This window comes from Vicugna pacos, chromosome 29 (genome assembly GCF_048564905.1).
Source record: "Vicugna pacos chromosome 29, VicPac4, whole genome shotgun sequence".
Lineage (NCBI taxonomy): Eukaryota > Metazoa > Chordata > Mammalia > Artiodactyla > Camelidae > Vicugna > Vicugna pacos.
The window spans coordinates 7,520,193-7,539,229 of NC_133015.1; the positions used below are offsets into that span (position 1 = coordinate 7,520,193).

General features: G+C 42.4%; 1 protein-coding gene across 1 annotated transcript in view; it reads left to right on the forward strand.

Moving 5' to 3' along the window:
* The window catches only part of PAG1 (phosphoprotein membrane anchor with glycosphingolipid microdomains 1), a 132,854-nt gene that overhangs the window by 27,119 nt on the left and 86,698 nt on the right, over window positions 1–19,037 (forward strand). Inside the window, exon 2 of the mRNA XM_072951777.1 lies at window positions 13,931–13,998. The gene's annotated coding sequence lies outside the window, so the exon portion shown is untranslated. The remainder of the gene's footprint in view (window positions 1–13,930; window positions 13,999–19,037) is intronic.

Below are 19,037 nucleotides of genomic sequence, written 5' to 3' on the forward strand. Positions count from 1 at the left end.
GGAGGAGAGGAAGAAGAGAGAGGGGCTTAAAAAGTACTTAAAGAAATAAGGACTGCAAACTTGCCAAATTTGGCAAAAGATATAAATGTACAAATACAAGAAGCTAAGTGTGGTAGGCTGAATAACTCCCCCCGAAGTTATCCACTTCATAATTCCAAGGACCGTAAATCTGTCACTTTACATGGTAGAGGGATTTTGTAGAGGTGGTTCATTTAAGGATTGTGTGATCATATTGGTGGGCCCAGCATATTCACAAGAGTCTTATAAGAGGGAGGTAGGAGGACCAGACAAGGAGATATAAGGACAGAAGCAGAGGGAGAAAAAGCAGTGAGATGCAGGGTCACAAGACCAGATTTACAAGCATCTTCCAGAAGCTGGAGAAGACAAGAAAACCAGTTCTCCTTCAGCATCACCAGATGGAATGCAATGGGTCTTTTGACTTCCCAATGTATAACATGATATCTTTGAAATATTTTAAGCTACTGCCTCAGTCCATTTGAGCTGCTATAACAGAATACCGTGGACTGTGTGGCTTATAAACAACCTCCAGGGATTCTGATTTTTGACAGAGATGCAAAAGCAATGCAGTGAAGGAAAGTTAGCCCTTTCAATAAACAGCACTGAAACAGTTGGGCATCCATATGTTAGAAAGAAATGAACGATGGCCTGTCTCACACCTTCTACAAAAATTAACTCAAAATGGATCATGGACTTAAATGTAAAACATAAAACTGTAAAACTCTTGGGAAAATATATAGAAACAAATCTTAAAGATCTAGAACTAGGCAAAAGGTTTTTAGGCTTGACAGCAAAAGCACAACTTATAAAAGGAAAGTTCGATCAATTGGATGTAAAACTTAAAACTTTTGCTCTGCAAAAGACTCTGTTAAGAGGATGAAAAGGCAGGGTACTGAGTGGGAAAAAATATTTGCAAACTGTGTGTCTAAGAAAGGACTAGTATAGCTCAACAATAAAAAGAAACAGTGCAATTAGAAAATGGACAAAAGAAATAGACATTTCACTGAAGAGGGTGTACAGATGGCAAAGAAACACATGAAAAGGTGTTTAACATCATTAGCCATTAGGAAAAGGCAAATTAAAACACAACTGAAATAGCACTACGCACTTAATCAGAATGGCTAAAATACAAAATACTGACAAGACCAAACGTTGGTGAGGATATGGGAAAACTGGACAACTCACATATTGCTGGTAAAAATGTAAAACGTTATAGCCATACTGGAAAACAGTTTGGCAGTTTCTTCAAAAACTAAGCATTGCCATTTATCCCAGAGAAATTAATAGGTGTGTTCTCACAAAAATCTGTACACAGATATTTATAGTAGCTTTATTTGTAACAGCCAGAACTGGAAACAACTCAGATTCCCTTCAATGGATGAATGGTTAAACAAACTAGAGTACATCCGTACCCTGGAATACTACTCACCAATAAAAAAGGAACCAGCTGCTGATACATTGAACAACTTGGATGAATCTCCAGGGAATTATGCTAAGTGAATAAGATCAATTATAAATGGTAACATATTATGTGGTACCATTTATATAACATTCTTTAAAGCTGTCAAAATTATAGACAGAGACCAGATTAGTGGCTCACAGGGGTTAGGATGTGTTAGGGACAGGAAGGAAGTGAGTGTGGCTATAGAAGGGCAGCGTAAGTAATCCTGGTGGTGATCAAAATGTGTTGGATTTGCGCTGTATCCTTGTCAATAACCTGGCTGTAATATCTTACTGTAGTGTTTCCAGAAGTTACCAGTGGGGGACACTGAGCAGTGGATCCATGGGATCTCCCTATATTATAAGCAATTGCATATGAATCTACAATTTTCTAAAAATAAAAATTTAACTAAAAAATAAAGTGAAGAACTTCTAACATTTCTTGTAGATCAGTTCAATCTGAAAACCCGATTCAGTGCCATACTGTTCGGAACTTTCCATATCCAAATTCAGAGAGATGTGACCATGAAATTGCTTCTCAAGGTATAGTTATTCTTTGTTTGGTGGGCATTGGGAAGGAAGTCAAGGGATTCTGTTAATATTGATCATATGTGTCAAAAAATAGTTAATACTTGTTGAATCTGCACCACCCTCTGAGGTCAGTAGCATTTTAAAGAAGAGGATGCTGTGACGCAGAGAGGTGAAATCATTTGCCCTGTTAAGTATGGAGGCTGCATTTGAACTGGTTTCAAAGCCTGTGTTCTTTCTCAGTGCCTACAGTCTTCTGCCTGTTCATGGAGGCTGCTAATTTAGTCTCCAAGCGTCTTTCTGATGCAAGGTGCTGACCTCAGGAAGTTCAAGTACTTTTCCTAGACCACAGAATAGTACATTTGGGATTAAAATTCCAGGACTTTGCTATCCAGATTCCATCCTGCTCCCACCTCAGCAGAAGCCTTATATCTAAGGGCCCTCAGACCTGTTCCTCAAACCTGTTTCGTTGGCACACTTAAGTGTTGGGTGGGAGAGTACTTTTTTAAAACTAGTATTAGTAGCATATATTTAAACATTATGAGATATCATGTAAAAATCCAGGTTTCTAGCTTCCCTTTAAAAAAAAAAAGAAAAAAAAATCTGGGTTCACATTCCCAAATTTTCCCGAAGGAGTTAGATACATGTGCTCAGTGACTGTCCTTTTAAATGAGGCATGTTTGCCACAGTCCTCACCAGTCCTTATTATCTCCCGGATAATGCAGTCAACCATCAGCTGCATTTTTATCCTTGCGTGACACTGTTTTTTTCCTTAAAGCAAGAGTAGAGGAAAGTAACATTTTTTTACCCACCGTTCCACCAAATCATAGATCTTCTAAGGAGGCTTTGAGTTCCTCTGGGACACTTCGCTCATGAAGTGAGCCTGACCCTGGTCAGCGCTTGGATTTATGATTCTTGCTCTTCGTGCTAGTGCCCGAGCTGTTACCTCTGCTGAAGTCATGCTCTCCTTCCCTTCCTCACCTGCCCAAATGGGCCTTCTTCAGAGTTTATGCAGCCTTTCTGATCTCTGCAGTAAGATTCTGTTGCTTCATATTTTTTAAAAAATGTACAACCCATTTTTCTTTCTCGTGGCTTTAATATATTCTGCCTGTTATCTTGGCAATTTGTATAGTTGCATCTTCCCTAATTTTAAATTATTTAAAGTTATATCTCTGAAAACCTCCACTGTTAGTGAATTTACAGGTGTTGACCTTGAGACTCCCATAGAAATAAAGAAGCTGAAATCATAGGCGGTCCATCTAGGGAAGCTATTCACTGAAATGAAGTAGGCATACACGAAATAGAAACATCTTCTTTGGCATTTCTTAAATTAGTTAGAATGAGTATTGTGCATCTTCTTCATCGCTATGGTGACTAACATTCCTGGCCAAAGACTCTTGTCACAGTTCTTTCAGGGTGTCAGGGAGGTGCTTATACATTGATTTGATTTCATGACACATAATATGCATAATAAGAGGTAATATTTCTTCTACATCCAGTTTTCCAACAGAGTATTCAAGATGTTTTCATTTTCACAACTCACAGGCCCCATCTCTCTCCTAAAAGGGCTCAATTCTGAGTGTCTCTTCTGATTCTCAGATACTCATTCTGAAATAGTCGACCTCATAGGAAATGGAAGTAAAGAATTTCACTGAAGGGAATTTATCCTGAGGGAAGGATTGATAAGTTATTCATATTGATATAGTTTGTAGCACTTGGCACATTTTTGTTACAGAACAGACATTCAGAAGGAATAGATAATCTTCCATGTTGAACTCCTAAGTCATTCAATAGTGTCTGAAGATAATGGAATTTCAAACTATATTGTGATTAGAAAGGGGTTTTTTTGAGAAAATTTAGGAAAGTGTGATTTATTTTACTCTTTCTAACTCAGAAATACATATATCCATTTGTCTTCTATTCAGAAACAATTAGAAGGTTTTGTTTTGTTTGTTTTTTTCTTGACCAAACTGTAGATGACAAGAGACTGCCTTGTTTGTACACATTGTGTTAGGATTGAGGGATGACTGCAAATTCCATGAAGATGGTCACCTTCTAGGCTGAGCATGTGACAGGCCAACAGAAGATGGGAATGGGGCAGGATGACTCCAGGAATGGAAAGGCTGCTTGGGAATCTCGTCTGTGGACAATTCCTTCCCATCTCGTTGCAAATCTGTGTTATCTTTATTTGCGGGGAAGGTCTGAGAAGGCTGGGACCTGGACATCAGCCACTTCTCAGTTTATAATGCCACCGTGGTTGAAACTCAATCATATGCAGGAGAGAAGGTGATGGACGAGTGGGTGAAAGGGTGCAAAACTGAGTAAAGGTGGAGAGGATAAGACCTTGTACCATGGAGCCAGACTATTTGTTGTTATGTGTTTGTCTCCCTGCCCCTCATGCCACTAGCTCTGTGACCTTGAGCAAATAATCTCTCTATACTTCAGTTTCCTCATCTGTAAAATGGGGATGATAATCGTATGTCCCGCACATAGAGTTGTCATACAAAAGTTACATGAAAGAACAGTGCCAGGTAGATGCTGTCAGCCCGCTGTCAGTGTTTGCTTGAAGGAGGGAAGGCTCACAAGACTGAGATGGGAGACAGGCTCATTCCCTCCTGCACCGAACAGTCAATGTTTCCTTTCATAAACAGCAACATCTCTGCACCATACCATTTTTTTTTCCTTCTTTGTCAGTTGCTCTTTTTATCCTGCACCTACAAGGTCATCTGAAACAGCCTGTCTTCTCATGTAATGAGTCAGGAGCCTGGGGAGTAACTTAGATAAAATACAGAAGGATAAAGAATGGCAATGAAACTCCACATGCTTTGGAGACACTTGTCAATGTCTGAGCATCTTCAGACATCTCTTTGGACAATCTATTTCCAACCTTAGACATTTCTTTGGGTTTAGTCTTTGCACTAAACCCAACTATCTTCTCATTTCCAAAATATGTCTATTCCTGACTTGCAGAATGTTAGGAAGGATCTTTGGTTCTGTTGGAAAAGTCCTTAGTTCTTATCTCCACTTTCCTAAGGACTGGAGAGGAGAAATCATCATATTACAATGGAATTGATTGTCCTCAATTTTTTTTCAAGGTACTTGTTTTTAAAGTATCTTTAGTAATAGATTTAAATCTTTTGGCAGTTGGTTTTATGAAACAGATGAAAAGTTTGTCACCTTATCTCAAGAAACAAGTACATAAAAAATAACATGCAACTGAGTGTGTAACTTGAATCCAGAAACTCTGGCACTGGAAGAAATAAACTAGCAGACACTTTCTATACTTTTTCCTACTTCTAGATGTCAAGAGGTTTGCTGAATATGTTTATAACAATAATCCAATATGGAAAATTATTTTTGAGGTCAGTGGTTTTCAGTAACCCAGTTCCATTCACATGGATGTGATTCCTGTGGGCTAGTCAACAGTGGGCATGGTTATAACCAGTTGAACAAGATGGGAGCCCTGTCTTCAAGGAGCTGCTCTTCCAGCCCCTGGTGTGGGTCCTCTGAGTGGACTTTGGGATGGAGGAGAAGGAGCAGAGTGCATTGTGGGAAGAGGCAGTCCGTTGCCATGGAGAAGTTTGGGACTGAGAAGCAGGCATAGGAGTAAAGGAGGTTGAAAGGCTTTTGAGATGGTGGGGGAGGATGGTGTGAGACTTGGCTGCCCTTCCTTCTTCAATACCTTCTCTCTTTTCTTTCAGCAGCTGCAGACTTTATCTCTCAACTGGGGCATTATGGAGAGTGGGTTAGGAAGTCACAGGAAGCCAAGTAGGGGTGTTTCTTTCTCCTGTCTCATTCTTTTCTTTTATAGCCAACAAATTCTTTTCTGATTTTGAAATATGCAGGAAAAAACTTAGACCTGTGGGAAAAAAAGTACAGCCACTCTTTTCATACCTGGAGAAATTAATATTTTTTCCGGAAAAGTCACCATATGTTGGGAGGGTGCCCGCTTGTATTCAGATGTGAGTCAAGACAGATGTTTGCCATAAACAGACCTGATTAAAGTGCACGTCAGTCCTTTCTAGCCTTTTGGAGAATATTAGTGGCACAAGAGTGATGGGATTTGAATATGATCAAATATTGTTTACTAACTACTTTTTGTGCCTGGAATCTAGAAGGAAAATTCATAGTAAAATTCTCCTAATTGGAAATGAATGGCTCATAATCTGCTGTAGGAAGTATGTGATACAGCTGGACAGGAGCTAGTTTAAAAGATGCCAATGGAAACCATTGTATCACCAGCAACTCAAAGAAGTTTTTACAAGTTTTTTCATGGCTCTGGCTTTTTCTTGGAATCCATATCCTTGAGGGTTTGAATTAAATTCCTTTGGTTGGACTCTAGAACCCTAAGGCAGAGCCATGTGTCAGCCAGGACTTAGGAGCAGTTAATGAAGTTGGGGATGAGAGGTCAAAGGTGAATGGCCACCTGAGCTGCATCCCTGGACCTGAAAGTCACACATGCACACAAAAAAATGTACGTTTCAGATCTCGGCCAAGAAGCACAGTGTCCACTTCCATGCACCATCACGAACTGGACACCGTGTCGGGAGCAAGCCCGCTCCTGTAAGATGGCTTTCCAGATTTCTGTTTCCAGCATCTCTGTGTGTATTCAAAATGTTGAAAGAGTAAAGGACTCGCTAGCAAATCAAACCAACCAATGTTCTTGGCAAGCTGTCGGTCGTTATTTATCTATAGACCCACAGAAGAGTCATTGAAAGAGGAAAAATCCTGAAGGAGCAAAAGGTGGTAGGTGGAGCATTGGGGTTGGAAGGTACAAGGCCAGGTTTAGGATCTGTCCCTGCTCAGACTGTCGCTTGGCCTTCCCACATCTGTAAAACGAAGTCGTTGAACTGGATGTTTCTCTAGTCCGTGCTTGTCAGACTTGAATGTGCACACCGATTGCCTGAGCATCCTGTTAAATTGCAGCTCCTGGTTTGGTAGGTCTGGGGTGGGGCCTGAGGTTTGCCTTTCTGACAAGCTTTTAGGCGTTGCAGCTGCAGCTGCCATGGGCCCCAGACCACAGGGTGTTCAGCTAGCTCCGTCTGCATGACCCCCCAGCCCAAGCGCCCGTGCGTTCACGAGTCTGTGAGTGTGTGATCGTCTGACATTTCAGAAAGACAGGAAGGTTTCAGGAAACAAGCCTACACGGTAGTAACCGTTCTCTTGCTTCACAAGCAGCTTCATCAAAAACCCTTTAAGTGCCTAATTATGCATGACAATTTCACACCCTTTACAAAAAGAACTAACTCAATTTGGCCCCTGCCTTACCAGACTTGACAGCCTAAGACAGATGGAGAAATACGCATAGAGACACTGGTAAATATTGAGGCAGTGATAAATGTTGAGTGATAAATATTCATCCATAGATGGAACATATTAAAATGAAAAAGGCTATGCATTTACCGTGAGCCCTAGGATATTTCTTTTCTTACGGCTCTTGTTCCTTTTAAAAATCTGGGAAACTAAAAAGGTTGCCCTGTTATTTTTACTGAAAAACAAGAGGTTTCTTTTTCTATTTGACAGATAGGGGTGTGGGGAGTGGGGAGGTCAGTTTTCTGAGGCTTCTTTTGTTGTTGTTATTTTGTTTATTTTGGCTTCACTAACCAACCACAAAGGAAATATTTTATCAGCCCCACATGCCCAACCCTGATCACCACATGCACGTGTCTTGGCCTGATTTTGTGCTGCTCAGCGCGGAGTGTGTGGACACAGGTTCATTAACCTCAGCTCTTTCCACCCAAGGGCCTTGGGCCCATCAAATCATCCACACGCCATCCTTGGGGAGGAGGAGGCAGGGCCAGCCAAGCGTTGTTGTCCCCAAATCGTGGGTGGTTAAGTGATGCAGGGAAGGAAGCTGGTGTGCCTAGAGTCTCATGGCAGTTAACTCACACAGGAAGGTTTGGATTCCGTTCTGTTTCTTCTGCACACTTGCTAAACTTACCTGAGGTCTCAGCTGCCTCGGCAGAGGAAGGGATCTGACGAGTGGGCATTGCCAGCAATTTCTCCTGACGGCAGAATAGATTCTGTTCCCGGAGGGCAGGCCACCCACCCACTGGAGACTGCATTCAGGTCCCCATGGTGATGAGCAGGTCTGTTACAACCATATCACAGTTGAGCAGAGTGAGGCCAGACTGACTTGGCTTATTGATTTATTCTCACTGAGAAACAGCCGAAAGAGTTATCACCGAGCTGGAAAATGGTCACATCTAACCAAGGAAACCTGTGTTGCATATTCAGCAGTGACAGGATCAGAGACCATCTGTTTATACTTTCTTGATTCAAGTAGGAGCATATTTAATAGTGACTCTGTATATGCTTAGGGATACAAAGAGGCAGAGAAAACTACACCTGGTCACACTTTTAGGCAGCAGCAGTGTGTTACCCAAAACGGTGTGTGAGTGAGGCTCTGCATTGGAGTCAGGTACACTTGGGTTTGAAACTTGGCTCCACCACTCACTGGCTGTGTCACTTAACCTGTCCGAGCCCCCGTTTCCACATCTGTAGAACCAGAGTAACAGCAGTACAGATCCCACGGAATTCCCGTGGGCGTTACAGGAGATGAGGCTGTCTGGAATGCATATCACGAGCTCTGCAAAAAGTAAGACCCATAACTGGTCGTTTTTAGTCGTTGTAAGAAAACTGTTACAAATGACAGCGTCTGAAATCTTATCAGCCTTGAAAGATACGAGCAAGAGATTCTAAATTTGGCATTTTCATTTAATTTCATGTGTGAGTATTTGTGTGGGAGTTTGTATCTAGGTTAATGAAAATGTCACACACTGTTTATCAGGACAAAAGCTGTTAGTGAAGCAAAGCCTGCATGAATTAGGCTCTACTTCATCTTTCATTCTGTAATGTCACATACAGCTGTTGTTTTCCTTGCTTTATAAAAATTAACTCTAAAGACTGAAGGCAATCTGCTTATATTAAAGAAGACATAAAACCCTGGGTAATTATTACAGCAGGAAGCTAAACCCTTAAAAAAGCTACAGTGAGCAATACTGTATATTTTGCATGGGTGCCCAGTCATAGATCTCTGTGGGTCCATGAAACTCTGCAGGACAGGTGGAGGGTCCTGAGTATCTGGCTGCCCCCTCAAAGGCAAAGGAGAGCAGAGAGGGTATCTGGAACTTGGTCTCAGGAAGTGAGAGGGTGCTGTTTGCTACAGACAGGGTAGGGATGCGGGCGAGACAGCCCGTTCTTTGGTAAATGGAATCCAAAGCCTGCCAATGCTACTGTAAGGCTGCAAGGCAGGACTGAGCAAGGGTGTGAGGTAGCCGAATGGAAACCCGAAAAGCCAAAATGAGCCGTTGAAAGTGGAGGATGAGAAGCAGAGCCCCAGGGAAGTCCCTAACCTCAGAAACCTACCCTTTTTATAGGGTGCCTGCAGCTTCTGGGCAAGTGGAGATTGACTCAGTTGGCTCAGACGGAAGGTTCTTCCCCAGGCTTAGTGTGGACACGGGTCACCTGTCGCAGTGTAGGTTCTGATTCAGTAGGTCTGGGATTCTGCAGGTCACACAAAGTCCCCAGGTGCTGCTGATGCTGCTGGCCCATCTGGGGAGCACACTTTGAGTACTGAGGGTTTAATCCACTCTCTCTCCAAGCCTCCCATTCCCCGATCATCACCTCTTTCTAGTCAACCCTCCCTCTTCCCCTAACTCCAGCCATTCTTGGATTCCACCAGTACCTACAGTGCATCGATCCTGCTAATTTCCACCATCTGTCACCCCCGCCTCTTCTTTCCCAGTTACTCAGCTTAGATTCCATGATCTCTCTTTGTAAAACTCCTTTGCCCACGCTTTCAGGTTCTTCATTTCTTTCTCTCCATCCTCATTTATATTCACGGGCACTACTCAGCTCCACCTACCTGCTCTGCGACTCGGCTGAAGGAACACGCACCGCTGTGCGGATAGGTCTCACCCTCGTCTCCGTGGACCCCTCAGGCTGCTGGTTCCTTGTCTCTTTACTCTTTCTCTTCTCCTGAAGGACTTCTTCCTACTCCCGGCTCTCCCATCAGACCTCCTCTACCTCCTTCCACATCCTTATTCTCAGCTAATAACCTTGCTTCCGGTTTTCTTCTTTGGGCCATGACTTAGAAAAGAACTTCCTCCTGTTTCCGCTGCTGGATCTACATGTCTGCATGTGGGCCCACCGCCCATGCTTCCCCTGCAGTGGCCGTGGGAGCACTGGGCACGCTCTGGTCCTAGGAGTCGTGCCAACCTGGTGGCCACATGGGGTGGGGCCAGTGTGACCTACCCCTCTCTGACTTGCCTTCCCACCACTCTCCAGGGGGTGCCAATGCGCACAATTGGCCTCTTATGGTCCTCCCACCTCCCCGCCCAGCCCCTCCCACCACCTTCAGGGCTCTGCTCAACTAGTATTCCCTGTGCCTCAACCCCTCACCACCCCCATGTCTTTCCCAACTCCAGACTCAAAGTAGTGCCTATCCCTGGGCAGTAGCTAGCCACAAACTGGCTTCAGTTGTTTTCTCCAGTGACCGCCATAAGTGTTCTGCTAGGTGGCTGGTCTGTCTCCCACCTCTACCAGAAAGCACCAGAGGGCTGGGGATTGTATGTGTCTTGGTCAGTATTGAAACCCTACGTAGAATAGTGACCAGCACATGAAGGACCCCCACCCCCACCCAAATAAAACATTTGAACAGATACTAGAGTGGAAGGTGTGATTAAATTAGAACAGAATCAGAAAAGGCCAGTTAGTAAAAACGCCATACCACTATATGTGTTCAAGCAGCCACTCTGGTCCTTTTTGAATTGACAGAGCTACAGAAGACTTCTCTTTGGGGATGCTTTTGGACCTGACCTTGCTGAATGTAGTAGACATCAGTGAGCCAGCCCTTGGGGACTCAGGAGAGAAAATGACCAACGTCAAATTCTGCCCAGAAACTCCCGTCCCTCCCTTCCCTCATTAAAGGCTCCCAGGGAGGTCAGCAGTCAAGCCAAGATTTAACCCACGCCCCTGGGCTGGGCTATGGGGCTTGTTTTCTTCAGGTAGGTCACTGAGAAAGAGCTGTAACCTGGTAGCATTTACAACAGCTCCTCAGGCCAAATGCCTGCTTCCCTGGGAGCTTAGGGAAGGTGCTGTTTGGGCCATGCATTTGAGTCCATTTGGGTCTCCACTCATGAACGACCACATGGCTTTAAGCTGGTAGGAGTAGCCGAGGAAGTGATCAGTGAGGTACCCACCATGAGAAAGTGGTGCTGCTCACTCCCAAGGGTGGGCAGTTAGGTGGCTGGTCCACTGAGAGTAAAAAGCACACATATCGATGTCTATGGGAAGTTCTAGAAATATTTATTTTTATTTTATTCTGCAGAGTTTTGCTTTCAGTAACATCATCCGTGTAAATCATCACCTCTCAAGGTTTTGAGCAAGCTCTGAGTTAGGAAGAGAAAGCACAGGGTGTTTTGTATTAGATAAGATGACCGATGCCACACAAGCCAAGAATAGAGCAGGTGCTCAATACATGTGCTCTCCTCCCTCTCCTGTCCCCCATCGGTGCCCTTTCTGACAGTCCCCATCCCACTGTTGTCTTTCTGCATGACATGGAAGTTAGGCTGTGAAAATGGTTATGTTTTAATAAGTCATCATGTATCGAAGACCAGTGATTCTCAACTGGAGAATGATTTTGCCCTTCACGTGACATGCATCAAAGTCTGGAGACGTTTTTGAGTATCACTACTGAGGGGTGGAGGAATGCTAACCCCTCAGAACAAAGAATTATCCAGCCCCAAATGCCTGTGCTCTGTACTTTACACAAGTGTTTACAGTTTATTTCTTCACTGGACTTGAAATAAAAGAAGGAGAAGATTGAGAAGGCTGTGACAGGGCCCAGGTTGGGCCAAGTTGGAGGTTGGCCCAGGTGGACACTCACTGCAGTTGGTTTCCTGCTTACAAGCAAGTGCTTTATTAGATGCTCTTTTCTATATTAGTTGTTTAGCCTCTTAAAAAACAAAACAAGCAAACAGTGTGGCAGAGGCGTGGAGAAGTCAGGGTGGGAGGTGGGGATGATGAGACAGACGATGAGTGTGACTCTGGGCAGGCGGGCAGGCACCCGGGTGAGGAGCTGGTCAGACCATCCCAGGTGGCTCCGGTCTTATCCCAGGAGCCGTGGAGAGCTGTACGTCCGGGGCCCTCACTCTCTTCTGTACACTACTCACACCGGAACATACTTTATTATTACTTGCGTCTCTCTGGGTCATCTATATTGGTAATTTGGTGCTGGAACTGCACCTCTTCATCTTTGCTTTTGTAGAATAGACAATTATCAGTGAGTGGTGGGGTTTTCATCTGTGTGTGTGTGTGTGTGTGTGTGTATTTATTGAAGTATAGTCAATTTACAATGTGTCAATTTCTGGTGTACAGCCTAATGCTTCAGTCATACATATACACACATAGATTCATTTTCATATTCTTTTTCACCATTAGTTACTATAGGATACTGAATATAGTTCCCTGTGCTACACAGTATGAACTTGTTGTTTACCTATTTTAAGTGTTTATTAGACTTAGCAGGATCTCAGAATAGTTATTTCTCCATTTTTGAACAGGTGCTTTTCCCAGACCCTTGTTTCTGACGTAGTTGTTTACAGCTTGAAATGCGTTTTCATAAATGATGGGCTTCGGGCTGGCGTGGAAACCTTCCAGAACCCACGGTGCTGCTGAGCTGTAACACTTAGGAGTTAGAGGGGGGAATTTCCCAGAAAAGGGCAAAGAGGAGAGAATTTCCATTGGCTTTCTTTGTTGAAAGCAGACTCTTGGCAGGTGTGGTCTTCACCCTTTACCTCCTCTCCTGACGTGGAACTCTCCGCACCTACTCACTCTTCTCCTGCAGCTCCCGTCCAGGAGGCGCTTAGACCACAAGGGCAGGGGGCCCATGAGGTGGGACGGGGCTGGGGAGCCCTCGTCTTGCTGACCTCTGGAGAGTCTGACGGAGCAGGTCATGGAGGGACCACTGCCTTTCTTGTTGTCCACTTACTGTTTCCCTTTGGTCTTTCTAGCATTGCTTTGCGTTTCATTTCTTTCTAAGAAATAGATCATTCTTTCCCTTTTAAACCTTTTACCAAAAGAAAAAAAAATTGCATTGGTTTACCTCAATGGATATTTTTTCTGTCTAATTATGAGATCATTCATTCTTTCACTCTCAAGGCTTTTTACTTCCGGTTAGCATATTTTAAGATGCTTTCTTAGATTCAGTCTACAAAAAGAGAACGTTAGATTTGAGAGTACATTCCTCAAGCTTGAATGACATATCCTTTTGGAGGAAGTGATCTTTGTAAGTGATACAATTTTATCTTAACCATAGGAAACCATGATATCAAAAAGACAGCATGTTTCTGGATGAAGGCAGAGAACAATATGGCTCAGTCTCCTATAACAATTATCATACAGTTCTGTACAGCGTTGTTCCGACTTTGTTCTGATAAGGCTGTCACGTTCTTGAGGCATGTGACCGTTTTTGCTTTTGTTTTAATCCACAGTACAGTGCCTACTGGAAGGGTCCATGTTTCAGGTGTGTGATGCTAACCCATAGGTGTCTGCAGTGCCTGTGAGAAGAGGTGGAATAAAGCAATGAATAAAGAAACAAAGAATGAGGGGGAAAAAACTAAAGCATGGGCATAATTGTTCATCATTGAGAGCACATGTGCTGAATGCCATCATTTTTACTTTCCTTCATATATAAAATTTGGGATAATGTATAGGTCTGAATATTTTAAAAGCAAGTTTTAACTTTTGTTTTTCCATTTTTTTACAGTGTTAAAGGTTTTAAAGTACTAAAGCTTGATTAAATAATTGTTTCTCAGATGCTCTCTTTGTTGCTCAGAACTTCTACGAGCAAATGAAAAGATCAGCATTTTACCTTTAGTTACTGCAGTTTTCACCTGGTTCAGAGTTTTGAAATTGTTTCCTGTTTGTGTTTCCTTTCCAGAAAACACGAGGTCGTTCTCTGAGTTCAACAGATGAGTGCAACTCCAGAGCTGGGAGAGTGACTGCAAGGTATTCATTTATGTATCTGATTTATTCTGCACTCTTGTTTATTCATGTTTGCTTCCAGCTTACCTTTGGATTTGAGTACCTTTAGGGGCTTAGAGTTGTTGGACTGCAGACACACAGCTGTCAAGCTAAAGAATCTCAAGGGTATTAGCTAATCCAGTTTTGAAGTTAGCACCGTGGGGCTTCTGCCATAATTAGCGACCAAGACATCACCCATCAAACTTTGTACAACATGGTGTTTTCCTTTGCTCAGCAATGGACTCAAGCTTAGCTCTTCCTGTAATGCCTGTGTGAAATTAGGCAAAATACTTACCCTCTCAAATTCTTTCCCCATCTTTGAGATGGAGACTATAATTGGATAGCCTGATGGGTTTCCAGTTCCAAACAGTGTTCACCACCACCACCAACAACAACAACAACAACAAAAAATATGAGGCTGAGTTTTATTGCTATTATTACCATCAGTGGTATTAGTCATCTCATTTAGTGCTAATAATAGTTATATAAAAATTCTTTAATGACCTTAGGTTGTCTTTGAACGGAGCCAAAACCAGAAAAAAAAAATCAGCCAACCGAAATGAGCAAGTTAACACAAAGACAGTCTTTATTTGATTTTAGCAATTAGCTTGCTACATGGTTATCCATTTTTCTAATGAATCCTGGACTTTGAAGGGCCCTGGCCACCCATTTGAAAGATTTACAGACCTCACGCACTGTGACCTGACCGACCCCTGTCCATTTTACGTCATTATCCGATTCCTCTTACGGGCTGGGGTACATCTGGCCTGAATGCTTCTAATCTCTTCACAGAAGGAATCTTGTAAAATAGGCCACTGTCTTTCAATTAAATCTTTCCTTTAACTTGCTGAGAAGTTCTTTCTCTTGCCAGAAGAACCCTTTCCTCTTAGGAAAGCAGGGAGCTGTTTCAAGGCCATTTGGGTTCCCCTTGGAGGTCTTTCTAAATATAACCGCAGAGCCTGGAAAACAGCCTGCCTTTTGTTAGTTAACTTCGAATAAAGAATCAGTGCATTAAGAGCTTTGATTATCCACACTCCAGAAATGCCTTCCTCTGATCTTGCGACATTTGACAAGATTCTCCTATCGGGGATTCATATTGTTTTCCTTCATGCGCTTTCCTCTCCACCAGAGCTGCTCTCCTTACACATTTTATCTGTGGGTCTGAAACACAGAACATCTTCTAGGTAGGGGGCATGAAATTTTAACTCAAGAATCCGTATATTTTAGAATAGGTCTCAGATAATTCTGTAGCGGAATCACACAGTCCTCTTAAGTTTCTAGAAAGCATTGTATTGTGTGCTTTTTTGTATGTGGTCGATGGCTTAAATCTTTGAGGATATTTTTATGCCTTTAAAAAAAATTTAACCTGAAATTTCTACTTTGCTCGCTGTGGGATTCCTGACTCCATTTGATTGTCCTCATTCGTATATCCCAAGCAGTGATCAAAATTAATCTGTATACAGTGAAACTGTCTTCCCCACCCTCCTCACTCATCTTCTGCTTCCAGCTGATTCCTTCTCTTGGAATCAATATTTTAATTAAAGGTATCACCGTCTACCTCGTAACTCAAGCCAGAAAACTTCATCCTGACATTGCTTCACCCTTTGCATTCAGTCTGCACCAGATTCTAGATTTAAGATAATGTGAAAGTTTCCAAAACAGTGACTGGTGCTTGGTGAGGTTAAATATTAATTGCTAGCTGTCACAAATGTTCATTGTAAGTATCTTTCCAGTCTTACTCTCCTCTGCTTCCCGCTGTCACTATATTAGATCGGACCCTCATCAGCTCTGTGCTGGTCTGTTGCTGGAGCTAACAGAGCTCTCTTCCAACAGACTGTCCCCACGCTAGGTACCCTGCTCCCTAATTTGTAATGCGATTTCCCGTTCAGTGACTTCTGTGGTACCTGTCACCTTGAGAATAGATCCAGACGCCTTGGTGTGGACCTCCCTGCCTTGCTGTCTGTGCTTCATTAGGATTGAATGTCTCGGGATATTCCAACACATCCTTTCCTTTCAGGTACATATGCCTTTGCATGTGTTGTTCTCACTTCTGAGAATGCCCCTGCTCATTTTTTCTTGATAAATTCCAGTACATCCTTCAAGATCCACCTCAATTTCCATCTCCTCTGAGAAGCCTTCCCTGATTTCCCCACATCCCCATGCATACGGGGCTTCCACAGTTCTTCAGTTATATATCTGATCATGCTGTATTTAATTATCTGCTTCTATTCCTGACCCTCCCATAGATACTAAGCTTAAGGGTAAGATTCAGATCTTTTTTTGTGTGTGTGTCTACAACATCTAATAAATGCCTTGCACATAGTAGTACACAAAGGATGCTCTGATTTCTTTAAATGAGTGTCCCTCTGAAACTGTAATAAAAAAATAAGATAGCATTTGTAAAAAAGGAATCTCAAGCTGTGCTTTTCTCTGGCTACATACAAGCATTTTTCTCCACAATGCTGTTTTGCTATTCTGTTTTGCTTTTAGTATCCAAGAAGAACCGCCAAAACCAATTAACGGCCCCTTTCCCGCCTGGGCTGCTATCAGTACTAACACGGTGGCTGCATGCTTTTGGAACTTGTGACTGCGATCACTTCCACCTTGGATTCAGCCAGTTATCCTCACCAACTCTGGGGATGATAGTGGTTTGTTTTATGATGTTTGAATTTGGGATTCAAAATTTAGATTACCTCAACCCATTTCCAGTCTTCCAATGTGTCTGTGGCTGGAAAGCACGTTTCAGATTTCCCAAGTTGTCCTTTCCACTTACCAGAGAGACAAGCCAGGAGGACAGGCAGCATCAGTAACTGTCTGCTGGGACGTGAGCCCTAATCCACATCAGCAGACGAGTGTGTTTTTTGAGAGGCCACAGTTAACACAATTAACAATGAACTGCATCTTCGAGGAGCTGGGGAAACATAACGGAATTCATGTCTAATCCCAACCAATTCTGAGCAAGAAAGCAAAAGCCTTGGCTTTAATTTTTTTCCCTTAACAGAGGCACTGGGGATTGAACCCAGGATCGCTTGCAAGCCAAGCACATCCTCTACCACTGAGCTCTACCCTCCCCTGACCTGTCAGAACTTTTACGTCGTCTCCACTGTGAATATAGGCCTAGGCTGTAAGGTGATTGCAGAATTGCAGAGCTTAGGAAGTAATAATGACTTCAGCCAGCTTCTGTCTCTTGTTTGATCTTTGGCTCACAGAGACGAGGTTAATCTCAGCGTACGCTGTTCCCTTTATTTTTAAAATCAATTTTAACAGCAACCTGTTTGTGCCCTGAAGAAATGTCCAAGAGCGGTAAGAAAGAGTTGAATATAAATGTGTGTTGTGGTGTGTACGCTACCTCTAGGCCAGTAGTCCACAAAATACTTGCAGTCACTCTAATTAACCCTTTTTTTTTTTTTTTGGCTCTTCTGCCTTGCATTTATTGTGTGTGTCTTTTCTGAGTTATAAAAGCAGTATATATATATATATATATATATATATATATATATTCACTACAGAAATCTGGAAAATATAAAACTCCCAAGGAAGAAAGAAAAGCTTCTCGATGAGGTCATTACCCAGAGAGAACCATTGTCAACATCTTGGTCAGTATCAGCCTTATAGAGTTTCCTTCTAGCAAACGTACATACTTTTCAGATTCCTATTATGAAAAATTTTGCATCCGTGAGAGAATTAATACTACAGTGAGTTCTCACACACTCACAACCTAAATTCACAGATTATCCAGATTTTGCCATCTTTGGTTGGTCCATCTCTTTTTTTTTTCTTCTTTCCTTTGCGCTTTCCTTTTGGAGGCAGAGGCTAACTGCTTTGTAAAGGGAAGGGAGTTCCGGGCACACTGAGGACTATGGAAGGCAGACACTTGCCTGCCAATTTCACACACCTTCACCCTCCTTTTACTTAGGAGGCAAAAAAGTATGGTTTTACATTTAGGATTGCATTGTACTCGGGGGATAAGTAGCCTTAAAGCTCAAGTCTATCACATGCTAGATGGGTATTGATTTTTCCTCTTAAATCAATGTTTCCCTAGAGCATAGTTTTATTTATTCATAAAGCCAAGATGATGTCTGACAGGAGTTATGGCAGTGTAAATCTGTGATGCGGGCACAAGCCGAAGAGCTTTTTGTAAGACTCAAAAATCAATGATGCTAGAGGGTTACTTCATAAGCCTGGAAAAGTGCATTTGCTGTGCTTCCAAGTGTAAAAGGAGGATTTCAGCATATGGTTAAATCTCATTTCTCTATTTTCTAGGCTACTTTTCAAATGGATCTAAATGAAGTACAGTTGACTCTTAAAAAACATGGGTTTGAACTGTACGAGTCCACTTACGCATGGATTTTTTCCAGTAGTTCCTACTATACATGGTACTAAATGACCCGCAGTTGGTTGACTCCACAGAAGCAGAATCACGGATACAGAGGAAAGATGGTTACTGAGAGCCCAGTGTAAATTATACACAGATTTTCAATCACATGGAGGGTTGGTACCCCTAACCCCACACTGTTCAGGGGTCAACTGTATAATTAAAGTTGGAACATCAGGCTGGTTGGAATCAAGCTTCAGCAATGATCCATTGTTGACACCAAATCTGTTGGCTCACTCTCAAAAGATATGCTGGCCCTGATGATCTAAACCCGGTCATTTTGCCTCATAGTACAGAATACATTCTGAAAGTATTCACTTTTTGTCAATAAACGTGTGTATGTTTTCTATTTTCTTTCAAAAGTTTTTAACATATGAAAATTTCTATTAGAATTTTTTAATTAGAGAAAATATGTCTCCGATGTTTTCTCCAAACTTAACTGATTTTTCTAGTGATTAAAAAATACATCTAATGGCTAAACTATCACCATCTGCAATTCTGAGTGTCAGTTTTCTAATAGCTGTCTGATCTTACGGTAGAACTTGGCTGGTGAGTCAAATGACCTAGACACTAGTTTCATTATTTACTCCTGGCTTCTGTGTGACCCAATGTGAGTTCCTGAACTTCTCTAAGACTATTTTTGTCTCTA